The sequence below is a fragment of the Anomaloglossus baeobatrachus genome, unplaced genomic scaffold, assembly GCF_048569485.1.
Source record: "Anomaloglossus baeobatrachus isolate aAnoBae1 unplaced genomic scaffold, aAnoBae1.hap1 Scaffold_265, whole genome shotgun sequence".
Taxonomy (NCBI): Eukaryota; Metazoa; Chordata; class Amphibia; order Anura; family Aromobatidae; genus Anomaloglossus; species Anomaloglossus baeobatrachus.
Window position 1 is genome coordinate 345,717 of NW_027442178.1, and position 25,097 is coordinate 370,813.

The following is a 25,097-nucleotide window of genomic DNA, read 5'->3' on the forward strand; positions in this document are numbered from 1 at the left end:
GACCACAAATAAAAAATTTTTTGCTATCCTTGTTTCAAGACAGAGTATTTGATAATATACAATACACTGATTATTACTAAAACCAAGGACCACATAAAACAAGGACCACATAAAATAAAAAATGAAAGTAATGAGAATAAAATTCTTTTGTATAACCAATTAACTTCGAGGTGATACAATATTCACATTGATTTAGTTTTACCAGTCTAATGTAATGCCCCGGCCGGTGGCATATATTTTGTTTGGTTAATAATTTAGACTTATACAATGAAAGATGTACTATACCACCCCTGGCTAACTTACAAGTTTTAAGTTGTACAATATAAGTTTGCGACGTTATATTCATATATAGGAAGGCAAACAATATTGGCAATTTAGTGGCACCCACCATACGTAATCTTACAGCACCTAATAAGGGAGGATTATTTGGCCTGAAAGGTTTTTTTCCATGCAAAAGCTGTATAGTATGTAAGAATACAAAAAATATTTCACGGAAATCCTTCTTACAGGGGCAGTCAGAAGTCATGATTAGAGAATTTATTACATGTCAATCAAAGGGAGTAGTATATTGCATTCAATGTCCCTGTCAGAAAAAATACATTGAGAGAACTATTAGACCCCTATGGAAAAGGGTGGGTGAGCACATTAGAAGTGTTAAAAATAAATGTACTAAGCACCCCCTATCCAGACATTATGTGTTAAAACATGGAGGGTCCTTTAAAGGATCCCAAGTATGGGGCGTACAAAAAATAACTAAGGATTGGAGAGGTGGCGATTTCATTAAAAAAATGTCACGAGCAGAAAGCCAATGGATTTTTGAATTGAACACCTTGAAACCATATGGACTCAATAATGATATAGAACTGTTTGCTTTTAATTAATTTATATTTTTATAGGTAGAGGAGTAATAGGTACTGATAATAATACGGAGAGAAGGAAAAAAAAAAAAAAAAAGCGATTGTCATGGAGATATATGTGTATATATGCATAATATATATTAAAATTGGTGCTTCACTTGCCCAAGGTTGATGTAGATATAAGGGGCTTTTCATATTATAGCAAATTTATATTACACCTTTATGATGTCCTTTTGTTAAATTTATTGTTGAAAAAAAGCATATGCATATATACACATTGTCTTCCCAGTATATGATGATACAAGCAAGGCTATATATAGGTCTTTTTAGAAAAACCTTTAGAAAAACCTTTGCACATAATTATATTATATGGCTATTATGAACGGTCTTTCACAAATTGATATATGTAGTGGTCATTGAATGTTGGTTGAATTTAAACATTGTTTAATTTTATGCAAATTATAACCAATTAAATATATGCATAAATAGTGCTCTAGGCAACAGCTGAGTTATCCTTGAGGAAGGGGGCCGTTACACGCCCCCGAAACGCGCGTCGGATCAGGACTCTGTTTTTGCCTACCTCACCTGTGCGGTGATAACCTGCCAAGTAATCTCTCCCTCGTGTGGAATCAACCGGCTTCCACTGGACACGGTACGGATTGCCTGCTGGAGAGGTTGAGAGGTTACCGCTGACATTTCCTTTGTCTGCAACCAGGATACATTGGTACCTCCAGCGGTTCTGCATTGCTCGTTTGGAAGCGGATCGGAGCCTTGTGTGGTGCTAACCTGCCAAGCAACTTCCTCCTGTGTGGAATCAGTCAGCTGACACTGGATACTGTCTGGACTGCCCGCTGGAGAGGCTGAGTAGTTACCGCTGATCTTATTGTTGTCCGCAGCCAACATCTTGGTGCTTTCAGTGGCTTCGTACTGCTTGATTTCGAAAGTACATTTGGGAGAATACGGGACCGGCTGGTTTGTGGCCTTGTGAAGTGTTATAAAGGCTCTGTAAAGAGGGATGTCGGTAACCATACATCTCCCCCAGAGCCAGCACTAGTCGCGGCCACTGGCCTCAAAACGTCCGCTCTGGAAGTCTAACAGGTCAATCCTGTACATAGCGGTTCCAGCCTAATCAACGGAGAAATCCGGGGTGTTTTTTGCGGTCAAGTTGTTGTGAGGTTTATTCCCCCAGGCCCTGGGGGCGAATATAACGTCGCAAACTTATATTGTACAACTTAAAACTTGTAAGTTAGCCAGGGGTGGTATAGTACATCTTTCATTGTATAAGTCTAAATTATTAACCAAACAAAATATATGCCACCGGCCGGGGCATTACATTAGACTGGTAAAACTAAATCAATGTGAATATTGTATCACCTCGAAGTTAATTGGTTATACAAAAGAATTTTATTCTCATTACTTTCATTTTTTATTTTATGTGGTCCTTGTTTTATGTGGTCCTTGGTTTTAGTAATAATCAGTGTATTGTATATTATCAAATACTCTGTCTTGAAACAAGGATAGCAAAAAATTTTTTATTTGTGGTCTATTAATAAAATTATAAAAACCCATCTAGCGCTGGTTTATTGTGGATTTTTACTTAAAATCCTTTACACAGTTTATTAAAGGCTACTTTACACACTGCGATATCGGTCCCGATATCGCTAGTGTGGATACCCGCCCCCATCTGTTGCGCGACACGGGCAAATCGCTGCCCATGCTGCACAACACCGACCAGACCCGTCACACATACTTACCTGCCCGGCGACGTCGCTGTGACCGGCGAACCGCCTCCTTTCTAAGGGGGCGGTCCGTGCGGCGTCACAGCGACGTCACTGAGCGACCGCCCAATAGCAGCGGAGGGGCGGAGATGAGTGGCCGGAACATCCCGCCCACCTCCTTCCTTCCTCATAGCGGCTGGGAGGCAGGTAAGGAGAGGTTCCTCGTTTCTGCGGTGTCACACGGAGCGATGTGTGCTGCCGCAGGAGCGACGAACTACATCGTTACTGCTGCAGTAACGATAATCGAGAATGGAGACCCATGTCACCGATGAGCGATTTTGCACGTTTTTGCAGCGATGCAAAATCGCTCATCGGTGTCACACGCAGCAACATCGCTAATGCGGCCGGATGTGCGTCACAAATTCCGTGACCCCAACGACTCCGCATTAGCGATGTCGCAGCGTGTAAAGCCCCCTTTAGTGGGAGTGGTGTACAGGGTCTTAGCAGTAAAGAGTATTCCATATTTCTGCCAGATACCCACAGAGATATTGAAATCTGAAAAAAGAGACTTCTGCTCATTGAAGGTAAGAACTGCTCACATAGCGTTCAACTCCACAGCAAACGAGTGCTCTAGCACTGGCATCTCAGCAGGGATATTCCCCTACTACACATGTGTGTCTGGGTCCCTGTGACAGTTTACAGGACATAACTCAGGGCACCTAGACAGAAGGCAGAGGGACTACTTTCTATTTCTGGTGTAGAGCTTAGTACAATATATATATATATACTATTACATGTGACACATGTACCTTGTATTACCATTATTCGCTGTATATGAACCCCTTTTCTCCGGGCATTATTTGTCTATAGCATTTTTCACGAACCTGAGGCAACTGAGAACCCTTCAGTGAAGGAATTCCACTAACCCTCACAATACCAACCAGGGGCCTCCCTGCAGTAACTCAGGTAGTTGTACCCATTCTCTTTCCGCATTCTATGTGTTCTTCTTCTTTCTTCTTTTTTTTCTTTTTTCTTCTTTTTATTTCTATCATGTAGTTCAGGGGTTTATAGATATATGTCCTGCATCTCATATTTCCTTTAGTGGTGCTTCTTACCCATTCTCATATCATTTACCCTAGTATTTCATGATCCTGAGGCGACTGAGAACCCTTTAATAAAGGAATCCTTTTTCACTTGAATTGTCAAGTGATACTTACCAGTGACTATCACGTAATGTTACAGGTAGTTGCATTTTCTTCCTCTTCTTTCTCTCCTTTCTTCTTTGTCACACGGTCCATTGTGTTATAGCCCACGTGTCATGATAACACTTGTACCATCTTTTCATTTAGATTCCACCTACAATTATTTACCGATTCCAGTTCTGAAATAGGCTTTCATGATCTACTCACTAGAATTCTCAAGTGCATAAGGTACTGAGACATATACATGTTCACACCATTATAAAGAACAAAGTATAAACATTGAGGTTTTTCTCACACCCATGTTCCTGTGTTCTTTGATATGATATGTGTTCATTTCCTTCACTATATAGGATTGCAAGTTTTCCATTTGTACCTTAATGGCAATGATGCTATACAATTGAACACATATCATCCTGTTATCCATATAGGTGTGTATTTACCTGCTTGACTATTTTTGGTTGTTTGATCCAGAATGTTTCTCCAGATAGGTCATGTGGAAATTTTCTTTCCTCAGTACAAATGTTTTCACTATGGCTTTGGAAAAATTTTTTGTATGTGCATCATGGTCATTTGACCCATTGTACTCTCAAGTAGCAATATATTGTACTGTTATGTTGTACTATGTACTAATTACGTGTTTATATGTTTTTGTAACCCTTTATGATCTTAGATAACTTTATCCTTGATAAAGACCTAAAAACAAGGTGGAAACGTTGGATGAATTATCCTTTTGCACAAATAAAGAATTTTCAGCATTCCAAGAGTTCTTTTCTTACGTTATTGATCACTATAGTGTGCCAGAGCTATTTCTATTGAATTGACTCTTATTTTTTCTGAGCACCTGCTATATACACAGTGACCCAGACATATTCAAGTTTCATTCAGAAGGCAGAGGGAAGCCTTAGCAGCTGAGCCTATATCTTGGCTTGTGAGCATTAGAACAGGCCGGCGATTACAGGGTAACATGAAAAATGTCCAGCTTGCATTATGACTAGAACATGACAATATCCTTTTAAGTACTAACCTATGATGCGTTCCTAAGCAGTTGATGTTATATGTTCTACATTTCATTTTCTGCATACTTTACAAGTAGTAGAATTTGCTTTGATATAGGCAACTGGATTTTCACAATGAAAAGGCAAAGGATAACGCCCGAAAAAGACGCCATACATTATGTCAGTGCCATCACTGACAAACCTGGATTGACCATGAAATACATCAATCCCCTTAAAGGTGAGTTAAAACAAGTTTTAACTAAATTGCCTTAATATTGTCATGCATTAGAATGACTGTCTTAGGTAATGATAAATATTTTCTACAGGAAGAGGAGTGTTTGCTGAAACTGAAATCGAAAAAGGGAGTTTTGTTGCAGAATATCGAGGCGAGCTCACGTATGCACTTACGATGGTAGACAACTACTCGAGATTTATGGTTGTGGTACAAGTCAAAGATCTAATGGCCCATACTGCAGCGAAGGTCTTCCAAGCACACTTATGCAGACCTCATGGCTACTCAGAGAGAGTCCTCACAGATCAAGGCACAGCCTTTGAAGCGGAAATCTTCAAGGACTTCTGCAGCTTTTACCGATGCAGGAAGATGCGCACTACACCCTACCATGCTCAAACCAATGGTTATCAACCTGCTCAGGACTTTACCCCATATTCCAGATGTGGCCTTACAAGTGATTTATAGAGGGGTAACAATACGTTGGGCTCACCGGATCTAATCTCCCTTTTTATACACCCTAAAATCTTGTTTGCTTTAGAATAAACAATAACATCATAAAGGTATAGCAGTACCGTTTCAAAGTTTCGGTGTCCCAAGCAGCATTCCATCAGCCTCTGGAAGGTTCCTGGCAAATTGCACAGCTCGAAGGGCATGCTTTTGAACTCGCAGAGACCCATCGGGGTGGCAAAGGCGGTCTTCTCCCGGTCTGCCTCAGCAACGGACACTTGCCAATAGCGACTAGTGAGATCAAGGGTAGAAAAATAATTTGCAGTTCTCAATGCAGCTAGCTATTCCTCAATACAGGGGAGTGGTGCTGTCCTTCTTCTTTAACAGGACCAACGGAGCTGCCCAGAGGCTACAACTGTCACGGATAACCCCAGCCTCCTTCATGTTGCTCAACATGTCCTTGGTACACTGGTAATGTGCAGGTAGTTTTGGCTTATATCTCTCTTTGATGGGTGGGTGTGCACTTGTGGGGATGTAGTGTTTGACCCCTTTTATTCTTCAAAAGTCTAGCGGATGTTTGCTGAAGACTTGCTCGTATTCTTGCACTAGCCTGTAGACCCCCTTCTTGTGATGTGAAGGTGTGGAGTCAGTGCCTACGTGTAATTCCTTACACCACTCCTCTGGCTGACTTGGTGAGCTGTCACTGAATGGGTGGGCTGAAGCAATGGTGGATGCTGCTGTTTGGATAGCATGTGTATCTACTGAGAACAGCTTATCAATGGTGGCAAATCGGAGCAGCTTAATCTCTTGCTCTCCACAGTTCAACACTCTCATGGGCACTCTTCCCTTCCATATTAATGAATAAAACTATGATGTAAATAGCATATAGATACCCCACAAATGCAGATAAAAGTAGGTTATGGGAAAAGGGGGAAGAGAGAAACAGGAAAATAGTGGAATAAAGTATACCTTCCAGGTGGGAGAGGAAATGGCAGCACAGCCAGTGGAGGTGAAGCAAGGGGAGCCTGCAACTAAAGAGTTGAGAGCGTTATCACATGGTGACTGAGCCTGATTGTAACGGGAGCATAGAGGTGCCGATCCTGTCTTACCTGCATTGGTGTAGAAGTGGGTGTCCTGTGGTGGAGTCAGCTATGTGCAGTGGTGGCCGTGGGTTCTTTTATGTGCGACCGTAGTAATAGCTGCGCCCACTTCCTGTATGGGAGTGGAATGCAGTGAGGGTAATGGAACGCACGCCTGCGCATTTGTGTTTAACGTCGCGCATGTGCAGAACGGAGAAAAGGCTGCGCTCACTTCCTAATGAAAGGGAGTGAGACGCATCTGGGAAGGGAAGGGAAAAGATTAGGGTTTGGGAATGATGAAAGGGCTTTCTACGGGCAAGGATGGCAAAGGGTGGCAGTGACGGAAAGTCAGGCAGCCTGTCCTGTCCTGTCCTGTCCGTCCGTCTTTTTGTATCATGAATTGGAAAGACTGCAAGGGGGAGGGGAGGTGCTTGTGTCCAAAAGGAGGAGTTATTCAGATTCATTGCAGTGGGCGGCGGCTGCAAAAAGCACCATTCTTCTTGTTTTTGCTCTGCAAAACAGCCTTTTCAAGGGTTGGCTTGGGTGACAAAATGTCTTCTGTAGGCGTGGGTTTGTCTCCCTCTCCCTAAGATGTGTCCGGTATAGGCCAGGGTGCCACTCAAGGCCGTAACCAATTCGGGTTATAGCTTCTCGGCCTTTTGGCTAAGATCAAGTGTAGTTTCGGAGGACGCTACCTTGGTCGGTACTGGAAGGTGCCTGGGATTGCATGTCTGCCGGCCTTGAGGAAGTGTGTGCGCCTTCTGGTGACACATAGCCCTCTTGTGCCTGGACGGTTCCCAGGCAACGGGAGGCGATCACCTTTGTTATTTTGAAGTCCTACTGATAAACAGAAAAAAAAAAAATTAAATCTGTTCTTATCAGTTTAATATCTGATACGTCCCCTCTCTGGGGACCATATATTAAATGGATTTTTAGAACAAGGAGATGGAAAAAATCTTGCTCTGTCCACTGCACGCATTGACCTGGTATTGCAGTACCTCCAGGACCGGTGCACCCCTTCTTAACCCAGTTTCCAAAAGCAGAACTCAATTCACCTGATTCAAATGAGCCCCATTAGTGAATTGAAAGAAAGCAAAAACTTTATATGCACCTCAATTTGGCCAATTCACTTTTCACACTTTCACCCTTTTTTTTATCTTTCACACCTTTTACTTGCTTTATTGATGCAAAAAGCTGTGCCAAATAGCAAACTCATCTCCACTCAACTTGACCAACTCTGCTATGTCCCGTGCAGTATCTTATTCTCAGTCTTATCTAGATCATTTGCAATTGAATAGAATAGATCCCTTTTGGCTGCTTATGACTGTGTAAAATATGTAGTTTTACTGGGCTGGGATGAGAGAATCCATTGAAGCATGGTGTAGGGAATGTGGTTCCTGTGTGCTAAGAAGAGAGGCTGGCACCAGCCAGAAAGCCCCATTGCAGCCAATAATCACTTAATAACTTTTTCAACTTGTCATCATATGGGGGGCCTTCCATTCCTTGTAGTAGTCTAGTTGCCCACCTTTGAACTGACTCTAACTTCTGAATGTCCTTATTAAAATGTGGAGCCCAAAACTGGTTCCCATATTCCAGATATAGCCTTACAAGTGATTTATAGAGGTGTAACAATACGTTGGGATCACGGGATCTAATCTCCCTTTTTATACACCCTAAAATCTTGTCCCAAGCAGCATTCCATCAACCTCTGGAAGGTTCCTGGCGCATTGCACAGCTCGAAGGGCATGCTTTTGAACTCGCAGAGACCCATAGGGGTGGCGAAGGCGGTCTTCTCCCGGTCTGCCTCAGCAACGGACACTTGCCAATAGTGACTAGTGAGATCAAGGGTAGAAAAATAATTTGCAGTTCTCAATGCAGCTAGCGATTCCTCAATACGGGGAGTGGTGCCGTCCTTCTTTTTTAACAGGATTAACAGAGCTGCCCAAAGGCTACAACTGTCACGGATAACCCCAGCCGCCTTCATGTTGCTCAACATGTCCTTGGTACACTGGCAATGTGAAGGTGGTATTGGCTTATAGCTCTCTTTGATGGGTGGGTGTGCACCTGTGGGGATGTGGTGTTGGACCCCTTTTATTCCCCCAAAATCTAGCGGGCTTCCCACCGGTAACCCGCTCCCCAGCTTGGATGGATGCTGAGGGAGCCCCTTTTGCCCGCAGGCTCTGGCCCTGGGAACTGTAGCCTTGGCGGTGACTGTGCTTCCCTCTACGGTGTGAGCTGTTGCCTTCAATCGGGTCTTGACTGCTGGGAAACCCTGGAGGTTCCTGTCGCTAACGGATTTGACCGGTTTTACGGCGACTCCTAGCCTGGTCGGGGTCCGTAGGCCCTGCCGGATGGTGCTGGCTTCTCTTCACTCCCCGATCTGGTACCGGCGGGCCACCGCCCATCCCCGGTCCGTACGGTTCACTCCAATCAGCCTCTCCTGCAGAAGGTCACCACCGTCTGCCAACCTTGCTGAGTGCCCGGGCCACACACCCGGACACGGTCAGTCTCCTCTCCTCTTCACTTCTCTAACTCCAAAACTGATCTCTAATCTGACTCCTTTTCCCGCCTCCAGGACTGTGAACTCCTCGGTGGGTGGGATCAACCGCCTGGCCCACCCCCTGGTGTGGACATCAGCCCCTGGAGGAAGGCAACTAGGATTTGTGTTTAGCTTCGGTGTGCCTAGCCGGAGTGTAGAGTGTATTGGTGTAGTACCTGTGACGACCTGGCTTGTCCAGGGCGCCACATTCCCCTATAGTAAAATGCAGACCGTCCGCGGGCTGCCCGTCCATCACCGGTTTTATTTTCACAACTGAAAAAGAATAAAACGGTAAAACATGTAAAAGCATCATAAACATTTTACAACGGTAAAGCTTCCGCTCTTCTCCCACCCAAACAACCTGGCCCTGATGCTGCCCCTAAGAAGCGGGCAGCACCCCTTGACCCCAGTCCAGCACCAAGTTGCCCGAGCGGGTTCTGTCTCTTTCAGGGGGCCCACGTCCAAGGGGACCCCTGAACCCCCGGAGGATCGCCACCGGTTACGGTAGTGGCGGGCCTAGGCCATCCCTTTCCTCCAGGCCCATCCTCCCAAATCAGCCTCTCCGGAGGCAGTAACGGTGTCAAGCCAACAAACATTTTTATTTACATTGCACTAAGTTTGTGGTTGCCCTGCAAGTTCTCGGGCTTGTCCGTAAGCAGTTCCTTACGCAATGGTTGCACAGTCCCTACGGGGACAACAGTTGCCGGCAACGGCCGGTTTAATCACGGTTCAATCAGGTAAACTTCTTTGGTTGATCATCTTTACTTATCATTTAAAACTTTCAAACTGGTACACTCAACACATAAAGCCCCCCACTTTTAAAGAGTAGTTTCCCTTTACCTAAGTGGGGGTCTACCTAGGTTGGGGCGAGTGTACTTTCGGGGTCCGGTGTCAGTGGTGACAGGCAGTGGGGCAGAGGGAACAGTCAGTTCCTCCTCCCTGCTATCATGTGGGGCAGGCGGAGGCGTAGGGGAGCTGGGTACAGGTACATCCCTGGGCACTGGCTCGCGGTTAACCGTTTCCATCATTTCTTCATCCACGGGTTGTGGGAACAGTATCACTGGAAGGATCACCGCACCGTTCTGTGTAGGCCAGTCTGCTGGAAAATCACCCATCATGGTGTGGATTACCTCTTTTTCCTTCTCCACTGGACTGGGAACTGGAGCCTCATCCGCTACTCTCAATGCTGGTGGGCACTTCTTCAGGTGGTCTCGGGAAACCGTGGCCAAAGTCCCCCCCTGGTCACGGCTGATCTGGTAGGCCTTCCCATTCTCCCATCCTGTGGGCTGGACTACATACGGGGTTTTTTCCCATTGATCATCCAGCTTGTGGGCCATTCTTTTCCGCTTCAGCACTACATCCCCAGGTTGGAAGGAACCGGCAGGCGCCTTCTTGTTGAAGTACTGCTCCTGTTGTCCCTGACTCCGGCACAAGTTCTTTTCAACATACTCCTGGACCTGTCGGTACTGTGTCCTCCGCCGAGTGTCCCATTCAGCTGTCGACAGGAGTGCTTCTGAAGCTTCCAAGCCCATTTCCAGATCCACTGGTAGCCGGCCGGGACGAGCTCTCATCAGGTATGCTGGAGTGCATTTCGTAGAGCTGGAAGGGATGTTGTTGTACATATCGACCAGGTCAGGTAGCTTCTCCAGCCACAGGTTCCGCTCTTCCAGTGGTAACGTCTTGAGGAGGCCCAGGACCAAGTGGTTCATCTTTTCACAAATGCCATTGGTTTGGGCGTGGTAAGGCGTGGTCCGGATTTTCTTGCAGCCGTACAACTGGCAGAATTCCTGGAATACCTCTGCTTCAAAGGCCGGACCCTGGTCGGTAAGCACCCTCTCCGGGTACCAATGCGGTCAACAGAAATAAGCCTGGAAAGCCTTAGCAGCGGTGCGGCCGGTTAAGTCCTTAACTGGGACAACCACCAGGAACCTCGAGTAGTGGTCTACGATGGTCAGAGCGTAGGTGTACCCACTTCGGCTGGGGGTGAGCTTTACATGGTCAAGGGCAACCAGCTCCAGCGGTTGGTGTGTAATGATCGGGTGTAGGGGTGCCTTCTGGCTGGCCTCGTCCTTCCTTCTCAATGCGCAAGGGCCACATTCTCGGCACCAGGCCTCCACAGATTCCCGCATTCCACTCCAATAGAACCGCTCTCTTAACAACATCTCTAGCTTCTTCCACCCGAAGTGCACTGCACCATCATGGTATGCTTGCAGGACGGTGGGCACGTTAGCCTGGGGAATCACCAGCTGGCGGATCGTCTCGTGAGTCTTTGGATTAATCAGCTCGCGATACAACTTCCCCTGGTGTAGGTATAGCCGGGTCCGTTCTTGCCACAGACGTTGGGCTTCGGCAGGGGCAGCAGGGTCTATCCCAGCAGAACCCTGTTCCACTAGAGTCTTGACCAGGCGGACAGCAGGTGCCTGGTCCTGAGCTTCCTGCCAGTCCTGTCGGGGCAGCGGATCCAGGTTCACCCGTTGTTGGTAGACGTGCACCTTCTCAGTGAATGGCCGGTGAAATGCAGGCAACTCGATCTCTTCGAGGTCATCATCCTCTGGCCCCTCTTCCGACAGGTGGGGCATCCGGGAGAGTGCATTGGCATTGACGTTGGTACGGCCGGCCCGGTACTTGATGGTGAAATCGTAGTTGGCTAACCTGGTCACCCACCGCTGCTCCAACGCGCCCAGCTTGGCCGTATCTAGATGGGTCAGCAGGTTATTGTCTGTGTACGCGGTGAACTTGGCTGCTGCCAGGTAATGGCGGAACCGCTCGGTGATAGCCCACACCAGTGCCAAGAGCTCAAGCTTGAAGGAGATGTAGTTCTCAGGGTTCCTCTCAGTCGGTCGGAGTTTTCGGCTAGCATAAGCTATTACCTTTTCCCTTCTGTCTTGGACCTGGGATAGAACAGCCCCCAAGCCCACATTGCTGGCGTCGGTGTAGAGGATGAATGGGCGGCTGTAGTCAGGGTACGCTAGGATTTCCTCTCCGGTCAGGGCTGTTCTCAGCTGGCGGAAGGATTCCTCATGCTTTTCTTCCCACACCAATGGGGCTACTAGGGATCTACCACCCTTGGTCTGTCCTACGAGGAGGTCTTGCATGGGGGCAGCCATCTTTGTGTACCCCTTAATGAAGCGACGGTAATATCCCACCAGGCCCAGAAACTGCCTCACTTCCCTCACTGTGGTCAGTCTCGGCCAGTCTTGGATGGCGGTGATCTTCTCGGGGTTGGGGGCGACACCTTCCGCACCAACCACATGTCCTAGGTACTGCACTCTGGGTTTCAGCAGATGACACTTTGAGGGCTTCAACTTCATCCCATACTTGGCAAGGGACGCGAACACCTCGGCTAGGTGCTCCAGGTGGGCTTCATACGTCTGTGAGTACACAATCACATCATCCAAGTACAGCAAAACGGTCCCATAGGCAGTCTTCTCTCGGTCTTCCGGTGCCACGGCCACCTGCCAGTACCCGCTGGTGAGGTCAAGGGTGGAGAAGTAGTTAGCGGTTCTCAGCGAGGCCAGGGACTCTTTGATGCGGGGCAGAGGGTAAGCATCCTTATGCGTTATCTGGTTAATCTTCCGGTAATCCACACACATCCGCATGGTGCCATCCTTCTTCTTAACCAGCACCAACGGAGCGGCCCAGGGACTACAGCTGTCCCTAATAACCCCTGCCTCCTTCATGTTCCTCAACATGTCTTTGGCGCATTGGTAGTGCGCAGGGGGAATAGGCCTGTATCTCTCTTTAATAGGGGAGTGTGTACCGGTAGGGATGTGGTGTTGAACCCCTTTAATCTGCCCAAAATCTAGAGGGTGCTTGCTAAAAACCCGCTCATACTCCTGTACCACCTGGTATACCCCTTCCTTGTGGTGTATGGGGGTATCATCAGTGCCGACATGTAGCTCTCGATACCACTCGCCTAACTCCCCCAGGGATGAGTGGGAACCGGCAGCAGGCGGTGTGACCGGGGGAACGGCTTCATGGATCGTGTGGGGATCTAGAGTGAGCAATTTGGCAAGGGTAGCGTACCGGGTGGTGCATGAATGCACACATATTGGTTTTATAATCTTATTGTATTACTTTATATTCTTATTTCACTTGTGCATATCTCCACCATAATCCTGGCTAAGAAATATAGCTTTTTTTGGGGTACACAGGTAGTAAGGTCTTCTTTCTATTTCTTTAGGGGTGATATAGCCTGGTGGAACTCTAGACCTCTAACATTATATATGCACCCTTTTTCTTTATGGTTCTTGGACACCTTATAACATTCTTCCATACATATATATCTTTCTCATAAATTATAAATAATTAGGCATTTTTATATATTTTATTTACATTTTCATAAATAACTTTTTACAAAGCATGGGGGACATTCTCACATACATATAATTTTCATGTACGCATTCTGAAAATTTACGCATAAACCGTACACACTCCTTTTTGTAACAATTTCTATAACTCATTCGCTGAACTCTCATCCCGGATATTCATTCTTACACCGAATTTCCTGTTATAACACAACATTCATGATTTTTATTCAATTTATTTTTATTTTTTAGGTTTATTAGTAGTGATGAGCGAGTACTAAAAAGCTCGGGTGCTCGAAGCTCGGGCCGAGCCTCCCAAGATACTCGTGTACTCGGCCCGAGCACCGAGCCCAATGTTATCCTATGGGAGACCCGAGTATTTTTGTGAAATGACCACCGGCAGCATGTAGAAACCCTAAAAATGGCACAAAAGTCTCCGAAGAGTGCTCAAATGACATGGCAACAGCATGGGGAAGACCCCTTGAAGCATTTATCACTCAAAAGTCACAGCTGTGAATAATTTTGTCCGCGTTTTACGCCATTTTTACGGACTCACCAGAAAACCTTCCAAAATGACACCAAAATGATTTTTCATAGCGGAAATGTTAAGGGCACATACCCAATAGTGAGATAGAGCTAATGTATGTTACTTTTTGAGATCAATACATGAAAGATTTTACGTAAAACATTGTGTGGCACTCCGATGTCCCTGAGAAGAGACGTACATAAAGGCCTCTGAGTCTAATGTGCCCATTTTGAGGAACTGAGTCTTTGTAGTATTTTCCTTTGCCAGGGCAGTCCAAAATTGTGAGGTTCACCAATGCCCCTGCATACAGACGTGCATGATGGCCTGTAAACCTGAAGTGCCCATTGTAAGGAAGTGGGTCTATTGTAGTATAGCCCTTAGGCAGGGCAGCCAAAAATTGGGAGGCTCCACGTTGTCCCTGGATAGAGACGTGCATGAGGGCCTCAAAACATTAAGTGTCCAGTGTCAGGAAGTGGGTGTATTATAGTATAGCCCTTAGGCAGGGCAGCCAAAAATTGGGAGGCTCCACGTTGTCCCTGGATAGAGACGTGCATGAGGGCCTGTAAACCTGAAGTGCCCATTGGAAGGAAGTGGGTCTTTTGTAGTATAGCCCTTTGGCAGGGCAGCCAAAAATTGGGAGGCTCCACGTTGTCCCTGGATAGAGACGTGCATGAGGGCCTGTAAACCTGAAGTGCCCATTGGAAGGAAGTGGGTCTTTTGTAGTATAGCCCTTTGGAAGGGCAGCCAAAAATTGGGAGGCTCCACGTTGTCCCTGGATAGAGACATGCATGAGGGCCTCAAAACATTAAGTGTCCATTGTCAGGAAGTGGGTGTATTATAGTATAGCCCTTAGGCAGGGCAGCCAAAAATTGGGAGGCTCCACGTTGTCCCTGGATAGAGACGTGCATGAGGGCCTGTAAACCTGAAGTGCCCATTGGAAGGAAGTGGGTCTTTTGTAGTATAGCCCTTTGGCAGGGCAGCCAAAAATTGGGAGGCTCCACGTTGTCCCTGGATAGAGACGTGCATGAGGGCCTCAAAACATTAAGTGTCCATTGTCAGGAAGTGGGTGTATTATAGTATAGCCCTTTGGCAGGGCAGCCAAAAATTGGGAGGCTCCACGTTGTCCCTGGATAGAGACGTGCATGAGGGCCTCAAAACATTAAGTGTCCATTGTCAGGAAGTGGGTGTATTATAGTATAGCCCTTAGGCAGGGCAGCCAAAAATTGGGAGGCTCCACGTTGTCCCTGGATAGAGACGTGCATGAGGGCCTCAAAACATTAAGTGTCCATTGTCAGGAAGTGGGTCTTTTGTAGTATAGCCCTTTGGCAGGGCAGCCAAAAATTGGGAGGCTCCACGTTGTCCCTGGATAGAGACGTGCATGAGGGCCTCAAAACATTAAGTGTCCATTGTCAGGAAGTGGGTGTATTATAGTATAGCCCTTAGGCAGGGCAGCCAAAAATTGGGAGGCTCCACGTTGTCCCTGGATAGAGACGTGCATGAGGGCCTCAAAACATTAAGTGTCCATTGTCAGGAAGTGGGTCTTTTGTAGTATAGCCCTTTGGCAGGGCAGCCAAAAATTGGGAGGCTCCACGTTGTCCCTGGATAGAGACGTGCATGAGGGCCTCAAAACATTAAGTGTCCATTGTCAGGAAGTGGGTGTATTATAGTATAGCCCTTTGGCAGGGCAGCCAAAAATTGGGAGGCTCCACGTTGTCCCTGCATAGAGACGTGCATGAGGGCCTCAAAACATTGTTCCCATTGCAAAGGAGCGGGTCTCCTGTCGTTGTAATGTCCATTCTGCAAAGAATGGGCGAAAAAATTTACCACTGGGGGTATACCTGAAACAAAGGCCTAACTCTTGTAACGGTCATCATGGTGGCGCATGAGGAGAAGGAGGAGCAGTCCAGCGATTATCCAAAGTCCAGAAGTGTGTACCCATGGGTGACTGGAGGTACATGGCAAATTCCCGTTACAAACTTTAAATTCCGCTCTCATTTGCTGGTGGTGTGGTGAAGTCTGGCCCAATCCAACCCTTGTTCATCTTGATCAGAGTCAGCCTGTCAGCATTTTCAGTTGACAGGCGGGTGCGTTTATCTGTAATGATTCCACCTGCGGCACTAAAAACACGCTCTGACAAAACGCTAGCGGCAGGGCAGGCCAGGACTTCCAAGGCGTAGAGAGCCAATTCATGCCACGTGTCCACCTTGGATACCCAATAATTGTAAGGCACAGAGGAATGTCGGAGTACAGTTGTTCGATCTGCAAGGTACTCCTTGAGCATCTGGGCAAACTTAGGATTTCTTGTGGCACTACCCCGCACCTCAGGGGCTGTGGTACGTGAGGGGCTGAGAAAACTGTCCCACATCTTAAAGACTGTTCCCCTACCTCTGGCGGATTGGACTTGTGCCTCTCTCGGCTGTACGCCTTGGTTGTCCACTGATTCCTGACCTATGCCGCTAGCGTTTTGTGAGGGGAATGCTTTGCCTACTTCCGTGACTATGGCCTTCCGGAACTGCTGCATTTTGGTTGACCTCTCCGCCTCGGGAATAAGAGACATAAAGTTCTCCTTGTAGCGTGGGTCTAACAGTGTTACCAACCAGTAATGATTGTCGGCCAAGATGTTCTTAACGCGAGGGTCACGAGACAGGCAGCTTACCATAAAGTCAGCCATGTGCGCCAGACTCTTAACAGCCAGGACTTCAGTAGCCTGACCAACACGTTGACTGAACATGCTGTCCTCCTCCTCCTCCTCCTCCTCCTCCTCATCTACCCTGTCCTCTGGCCAGCCACGCTGAACCGAGGATATGACTGGTGTGCATGTCATATCCTCAATTTGGCCGGAGATTTGCTCCATGTCTTCATCCTCCTCCTTGTCATAGTCCTCCACTGCACGTTGTGATGAGACGAGGCTGGGCTGTGTGTTATCACCCACACCCACTACTGTTTCTTGCTGCAACTCATCGCGCTCCGCCTGCAATGCATCATGTTTGGTTTTGAGCAGAGACCGTTTTAGAAGGCAGAGTAGCGGTATGGTGACGCTAATAATGGCGTCATCACCACTCACCATCTTGGTGGAGTCCTCAAAGTTTTGGAGGATGGTACATAGGTCGGACATCCATCTCCACTCCTCAGGTGTTATGTGTGGACTTTGACCCATTTCCCGACGGCTTAGGTGATGCAGGTACTCAACAACTGCCCTCTTCTGCTCACATATCCTGACCAACATGTGCAGAGTTGAATTCCAACGCGTGGGGACATCACACACCAGTCTGTGAGCCGGAAGATGCAAACTGCGCTGAAAGCCGGCAAGGCCGGCTGAAGCAGTAGGTGACTTTCGAAAATGTGCAGACAGGCGGCGAACTTTTACCAGCAGATCAGACAGCTCTGGGTATGACTTTAGAAACCGCTGAACCACGAGGTTGAGCACATGGGCCACGCATGGAACATGTGTCAGCTGGCCTCGCCTCAAAGCCGCCACCAGGTTCCGGCCATTGTCACACACGACCTTTCCTGGCTTTAGGTTCAGAGGTGTGAGCCAGTGATCTGCCTGCTGTTTCAGAGCTGTCCACAGCTCTTCTGCATTGTGGGGTTTGTCACCTATGCAGATTAGCTTCAGCACAGCCTGTTGCCGCTTCGCCGAGGCAGTGCTGCAGTGCTTCCAGCTTGGGACTGGTGTGGAGGGTACAGTGGATGAGGATGCGCAGGAGGAGGAGGAGGCTGAAGAGCATGACATTCCGGAGCTGTAGAGTGTGGGTGAAACACTGACTGAGGTAGGGCCTGCAAACCTTGGTGTGGGAAGGACGTGTTCCGTCCCTCGCTCAGACTGGGTCCCAGCTTCCACAATATTAACCCAGTGTGCCGTCAACGAGATGTAGCGGCCTTGCCCACAAGCACTTGTCCACGTGTCTGTGGTTAGGTGGACTTTGGGTGAAACAGCGTTGTTCAGGGCACGTGTGATGTTTTGTGACACGTGGTTATGCAACGCGGGGACGGCACACCGGGAGAAATAGTGGCGGCTGGGGACCGAGTAACGTGGGACAGCTGCCGCCATCAGGTCGCGGAATGCTTCTGTCTCCACCAGCCTAAAAGGCAACATTTCCAGCGCAAGCAGTCGCGAAATGTTAGTATTTAGAACTGTGGCATGTGGGGTGTTGGCAGTGTATTTGCGCCTGCGTTCAAAGGTTTGCTGAATGGATAACTGAACGCTGCGCTGGGACAAGGACGTGCTTGATGATGGTGTTATTTCTGAGTAGGCAACTGCAGGTGCAGGACCGGAGGAGGCTTGTTCGCAGGCAGCATGGACAGGGGATTGGCTCGCATGCACAACCAGCGAAGACGTAGCAGTGACATTAGCAAGCACTGCTCCTCGACTCTGTTGTACTTCCCACAAAGTCGGGTGCTTGGCTGACATGTGCCTGATCATGCTGGTGGTGGTCAGGCTGCTAGTTTTGGTACCCCTGCTGATGCTGGCACGGCAGGTGTTGCAAATGGCCTTTTTAGAATCATCTGGATCCAACTTAAAAAACTGCCAGACTCGGGAAGACCTAACATTTGTACAGGCACCTTGTGTCGTGTTGTTGTTCCGGGGAACGGTTGCCTGACTTCTGCCTGGAGCCACCACCCTGCTTCTTACTGCCTGTTGGGATGCTACGCCTCCCTCCCCCTGTGCACTGCTGTCCTCGCTCTGCATATCCTCCTGCCAGGTTGGGTCAGTTACTGGATCATCCACCACGTCGTCTTCCTCTTCCGCACCCTGCTCCTCCTCCTGACTTCCTGACAATTGTGTCTCATCATCATCCACCCCTTGTCGAGACACGTTGCCAACTTCGTGAGAACGTGGCTGCTCAAATATTTGGCCATCTGTACATACGATCTCCTCATGACCCACTTCAACATGAGCTGGCGAGAGGCCAGAATGTGCGAATGGAAACGTGAACAGCTTTTCCGAGTGTCCAAGTGTGGGATCATTAATGTCCGAGGACGTGTACTCAGCCTTGTGGTAGGAAGGAGGATCAGGTTCTGAAATGTGCGGTGCAGTATCACGGCTACTGACACTTGACCGTGTGGAAGACAGAGTGTTTGTGGTGGTGCCAATCTGACTGGAAGCATTATCCGCTATCCAACTAACAACCTGTTGACACTGGTCTTGGTTCAAGAGCGGTGTACTGCTGCGGTCCCCAAGAATTTGGGACAGGACGTGCGAGCGACTAGATGTGGCCCTTTGTTGTGGCAAAATTAGAGCTTGCCCACGACCTCGGCCTCTGCCTGCACCACCATCACGTCCACTTCCTTGTTCCTTGCCAACGCCCTTGCGCATTTTGCAATGCTGTGCTGACGTGTATTCACTAGACTTGGGCGTTATATCAAAGTTTGTGCAAATTGTGCACCTGTACGCTGCCACCGACAGGCACACACGTGCGGTTTTTAAATGCAAGCACGGACGCACTAAGAACCTAACAGGTTTTAGGAGCAAAAATTAATGACGAGAACTCTGACACTATCAGCCACTGCTGACTGACGTGTATTATACACTACACTTGTGCGTTATATAATAGTTTGGTAAAAACGCACACAAGTGCACCTGTACGCTGCCACCGACAGGCACACACGTGCGGTTTTTAAATGCAAGCACGGACGCACTAAGAACCTAACACAGGTTTTAGGAGCAAAAATTAATGACGAGAACTCTGACACTATCAGCCACTGCTGACTGACGTGTATTATACACTACACTTGTGCGTTATATAATAGTTTGGTAAAAACGCACACAAGTGCACCTGTACGCTGCCACCGACAGGCACACACGTGCGGTTTTTAAATGCAAGCACGGACGCACTAAGAACCTAACACAGGTTTTAGGAGCAAAAATTAATGACGAGAACTCTGACACTATCAGCCACTGCTGACTGACGTGTATTATACACTACACTTGTGCGTTATATAATAGTTTGGTAAAAACGCACACAAGTGCACCTGTACGCTGCCACCGACAGGCACACACGTGCGGTTTTTAAATGCAAGCACGGACGCACTAAGAACCTAACAGGTTTTAGGAGCGACAATTGCTGAGAAGTCTGACACTATCAGGACTGTTTTAGACTGTGTACACCAGCCCCAGATATGATGAAGGCTGGTATACGGTCACCACTAGGAATGGCTATATACCCTGCTTGCCTGCCTGCCTGCCTGTATACTGCTACAATAGTCCTGACAAGGACTCTTTTGGTCACTAGCCTGTATTCCAACCTGGCTATACCCTGCCTGTATACAGCAACAATAGTCCTGAGAAGGACTCTGCTACTGTACTCCGACCTGGCTATACCCTGCCTGCCTGTATACAACTAGAATAGTCCTGAGAAGGACTTTTGGTCACACTGTTTGCAGCCCTGCTACGGAAATAGCTATAAAGGGCCGCAAACCTTTCCCTGAAGCAGCGACCCTCTCCCTGCACTGACTGTCTGGATAGCTGTGAGCAGAGCACAGCGCGCCCGCCGGTATAAAGGCTCGGTCACGCTGTGCAGGCCGGCCAATCACTGCAATTCCACAACTAACAGGGCTGTGGCATTGCAGTGGTCTGCCAGCCAATCCCTGCATGAGGGCTGGCTCTCAAAAGAGCGCCAACATGCAGGGATGAAGACCACGAGTACAGCACGAGTATCGCGAGATTACTCGGTCCCCGTCGAGTAGACCGAGTACAGTGATACTCGTGCGAGTACCGAGTAGTAACAAGCATGCTCGCTCATCACTATTTATTAGTAAAATGGCTTACACTCCCCTTTTTTCCACTTTTTTCTTCACTACTTTTATAAAGAAATTTTTCCTTTCTTTATTCTTAATGCAATTTTATATAGCAACACCACCATTTTTTGCCACGAACATAATTTTTCTTGTCCGTCATCCCGTTCACCCTTACAGGGTTGTGGACAGATGCACTTGTCACTACACTTCTAAGACTCAATACAGGGTCTGGAGCTCAATGCTCCCTTTTTGTTTTTTTTTTCTTCTTTTTTTTCTTTTTTTCATTTTGTCCTTCTTCTTCTTCTTTTTCTGATTTTTGTCTCAAAAAGCTGATGAAATTTGAAACACTATACCCCAGTGATTTTATAAATGTTTCTCAATATATCACTTGAGAACTTTTATGGCCGGTATTGTAACAGTTGACCATCCCGGCAGTATTTGAAATACAGCAGTCAGTCCTCTGACGTAGCTCCATATGTGTATATATAGAGGTTCTTCCTCCTTTGATTGCATACTGTTCTTTTTTTGCCCTGATGAAGGAGACAGTGATCTCTGAAACACATTGACCGGAAAAAAGAATAAAGAGATGAAATAATTAACATCAGTTTCCTTTGGTGACAGCGCGGCACGCACCCGATTTTCCTCCTATACGTTATTGCTCTTCTACTAGGGGCTGCGGCTGTCGCCATTTGTAACGTGCATTTAGGGGTTGTGACTGGCACAACCTTAATAGGTGAGTGCAACTACTATTAATTATTTATTACCTTACCAGGTAAGACCCTAATTTGTGCGTCTGCTCCAGAGTTATTTCCCTGATTATTAATATCTGACAGGCAGTGATTGATCCTGCATTCTCACCTTCCTCTCTGTTGCACATTCTTATTGTTCCTATATGCTCTCTATTTCCATCAGACTTTTTTTGTCCTTCGGTGGGGCTCTAACATATGTGCACCATTTTTTATTTATTTTTATGGATTCCTTTCTTTTTTCATGCTAGCGTTCATTATGCAGTAGTCATTCATGATATATCTTATATTTGTGAATCCATTAGGGCTCTATATGTCTGGTGCATCACATTGGGTCTTTTCAGTGCACAATAGGCACCTTTTTCTGTTATGCTCTGCTGCCACCTTATGGACATCCTATCAGTGATGCCAGAAAAAAATGGACATGTCTCCGTGCAGCAATCACGGACACGCGGGTACGCCGCACGGAGACACGTGCAGTGAAAAATCACTGATGTGTGAGCAGACCCATTCATTATAATGGATCTGCGTATCTCAGTGATTCTGTTATGTTTAAAAAAAAGCACAAACGTACCAGAATCACTGACGTGTGAAACAGGCCTTATAGTGTTTTGATTTATGTATGTATTATACAACTTCTGTGGATCTTGTATGAGTGACTTTTCTTCATTTTATTGGATTGTTTTAAAATATTGAAATAAAGTCACGCTTCCTATGCATCCTTTTGTATTCTGATTGGCTACTATAATACAGTTTTTAGGCACTGAGATCGATACCAGAGGCATGGTCTTCCGCTTACCAGAGGATAAGCTCAAAAGGCTAAGGGACATAATAGAAGGGTTTAGTGCTGTTAATAAGGTGGCATTAAGATAAATGAAATATATCTTCTCGGTCTTCTCGTTTTCTTGCTGAGTTGTGCCAATGGACAGAGTTTTTTCTAGACATTTGCTATTGGAAACTCAGGGAACCAAAGCTCCTGGATAGAGTTGAGCGCGGTTCGTGGTTCGTAGTTCTCCAGTTCTAGGCTCGAGTGATTTTGGGGCATGTTCTAGATCGAACTAGAACTCGAGCTTTTTGCAAAAGCTCGATAGTTCTAGAAACGTTCGAGAACGGTTCTAGCAGCCAAAAAACAGCTAAATCATAGCTTGGTTTCTGCTGTAATAGTGTAAGTCACTCTGTGAATCAAACTATTATCACATTTCAGTGTATAGTGTGCGTGAACAGCGCCTTCAGATCACTGCTGCTTCTATAATGGCGATCGCCATTTTTTTTTTTTTTCTTGTCTTCCTTCCCTAAGTGCGCGCGTCTTGTGGGGCGGGCCAGCATGTCAGCCAATCACAGACACACACACAGCTAAGTTGACTTTGAGCCAGAGAAGCAACGGCATGTGTGATAGGATCTGCATGTCACATGTCCCTGCATTATAAAACCGGACATTTTCTTCACGGACGCCATTATCTGCCTTCTGCGTCTTTGGTGTCAGACATCACTGTCGCAGCTCCGTCCTCCTGAGTCCTATAGCCGATACAGCTGTATGCGCTGCATATGTGGCGCCCCTGACCTGGTCAGGCACCACTGAGTACTGCACCCACCCCGGGGACAGTACAATACAGGTAATCCAGAAGGCTGACCGAGGTGTGACTACACAGGCGCATAGTGATCAGGTCTCACACATGTACCTTTGAGAGGACCCCTGGGGATCCCAGGAGGGGGAAAAGCCTTCACCTCCACTGGAATAGTGGAGGGGGCCAAAAGCCTCCATCTCCTCTCAAGGGGTGTGGTGGAGAGCCTGGTTGCTAGGTGGCGTAGGCAGGCACAAGAGGGAAAGAGGAAGAGAACAGTCTGAAGCAGAGAGGGGAGGAGTGAGGAGCTTGGAAGAGGAGCTCAGACAGGAGCAGGAGTGAAGGTCCCACAAGTGAGCCGGTTCAGTGTAGAGTCCAGGGAGCTCGGAGGAGAGCAGACCCCTGGGGCTGTTGCAGTCTGACAGCGTCCGCGCAGTGGCTACCGACGGGGGAGAACGGTCAACTAGGAGTGCTACCCGAAATCCATCTTCAGCTAAAGAGAGAGCAACGGAGTGGGAAGTAAGGAGACTGCTAGGGAGTACCAGGCCCAAACGGGTAGTAGGTCCCAGTGCAGGGATAGATCCACCTTTCCCTGCCAAACCTGCTTGAGGGGGTACTTTACACCCCCAAGATCACACTACAAAGTCCGCAGCCACGTCGCCACAGTTAGGGCCCATAGTTCACAGGAGGCAAGCAGCTGGAGTGTCCTGGCCCAGGCTACAAGCAAACGGACGAAACGAAGGGGAGAGAGGCTTCAGCAACTTCCCTGGGTGACCCCCATAGGGACTCAAAGTCGGGGTTACCCCAAACCACCAAGGGCTAAGGAAGGCGAGTCGGTAGTCACCCTCATAAGTCAGCCTGAAGGACACCTGGTTCCAGCCTGGTTCATCCCAGCTACGCCCGGGTTACTCACTCTGCCACCTTCTGTGAGTAAAAACCCTGAAAGACATTCTGCCTGGGTGGAGTTATTCTGCGCCTTGTGGTTCTACACACCTACACAGGGCCCTGGGGCTTGCCTCACTCTCAGGAGGCTACTACAACTGACTGCACCCACCATCAGCCCCAGGCATCCCTTAATCTGCAGTGGCGGTCCCCACTGACCGCAATTCTGAGAGTGGCGTCACGACAAACAGAAGATTTCCTACCGGTGACAGGATCCAGCTGCGTGGAGTCCCTGAAGGTAATGCACCGACACCGCACCTGTGGGGCTTCACATCTGGCGTCACGAACAGGATAAGGACTAGACCTGTTCAGACAGGTGACCATGTGCCTGGGCGGTCCGCTTGAAAAATTGGAAGCGCCGCCATCTTGCCACCATGAAAAGCGCGCTGAAAAACAACAGCAGCCCGCGCTGGGAGAAGTTACCGCCCACGAAGAGGTGTGGCTACCCAGAGATCCCCTGCAGAGTCCTGACCTCGCTTGTGAAGGGAGCGGAGGCGTCCAGAGACGGCGGAACGGAGAGGGAGCCAGCAGCTTGTTGATAGAGAAAATGGCGTCTGAAGGCAGAGACCCAGAGCCAGGCTCCGCTGCCTGGTGGTGTCGGGAGCTTGCTGAGTTCTGCGATCAACTGGAAGCCAGGATCGGAAGGCAGATCAGAGAGGGACGGATGGAGTTCTGGGCAATGACCGCGGCGGTTCAGGCCTATGAAGGGAGAGCCGCGCGCCGAGTGCCAGATCGGGCGGTGACGACTCCGACCCCAATGCTGCTACCGATGGGTGAGTCCAGTGTTGCCCCTGCCAGCACGAGTGCCCCGATCCCTGCTGCTACGCCCGCAGTCCCTGAAGAGGCGCCCGGCGCGGCGACGCTGAGCCAGGCCGCAGCCACGCCAGGTGCGGCCCGCCAAGCCCAGGCCGCCGCAGCGATGCCCTGCTCGGCCCACCAAGACCCGGTCCCTGCAGCAACGCCCAGTCCGGCCCGCAAAGAACCGGCTGCCACCGCGACCCTCATCCGCGCCGCAGGTGTGACGCTGACCCAGGCCGCTGCCATGCTAGGCCCGGCCCGCCGAGACCCCATCGCAGCAGCAACGCTCGTCCGCGCCGCAAGTGAGGTGCTGAACCAGGCCGCAGCGATGCCCTGCTCGGCCCGCCAAGCCCAGACCGCTGCAGCGACGCCCAGCCCAGCGTGTACAGATCCCATCACAGCTGCGACG

At 48.3% G+C, this 25,097-nt stretch overlaps 1 pseudogene; it reads left to right on the top strand.

Moving 5' to 3' along the window:
- The first annotated feature begins 7,344 nt into the window (after positions 1-7,344).
- On the top strand, positions 7,345-7,550 carry LOC142264318 (U2 spliceosomal RNA; annotated as a pseudogene).
- Positions 7,551-25,097: the final 17,547 nt, after the last annotated feature.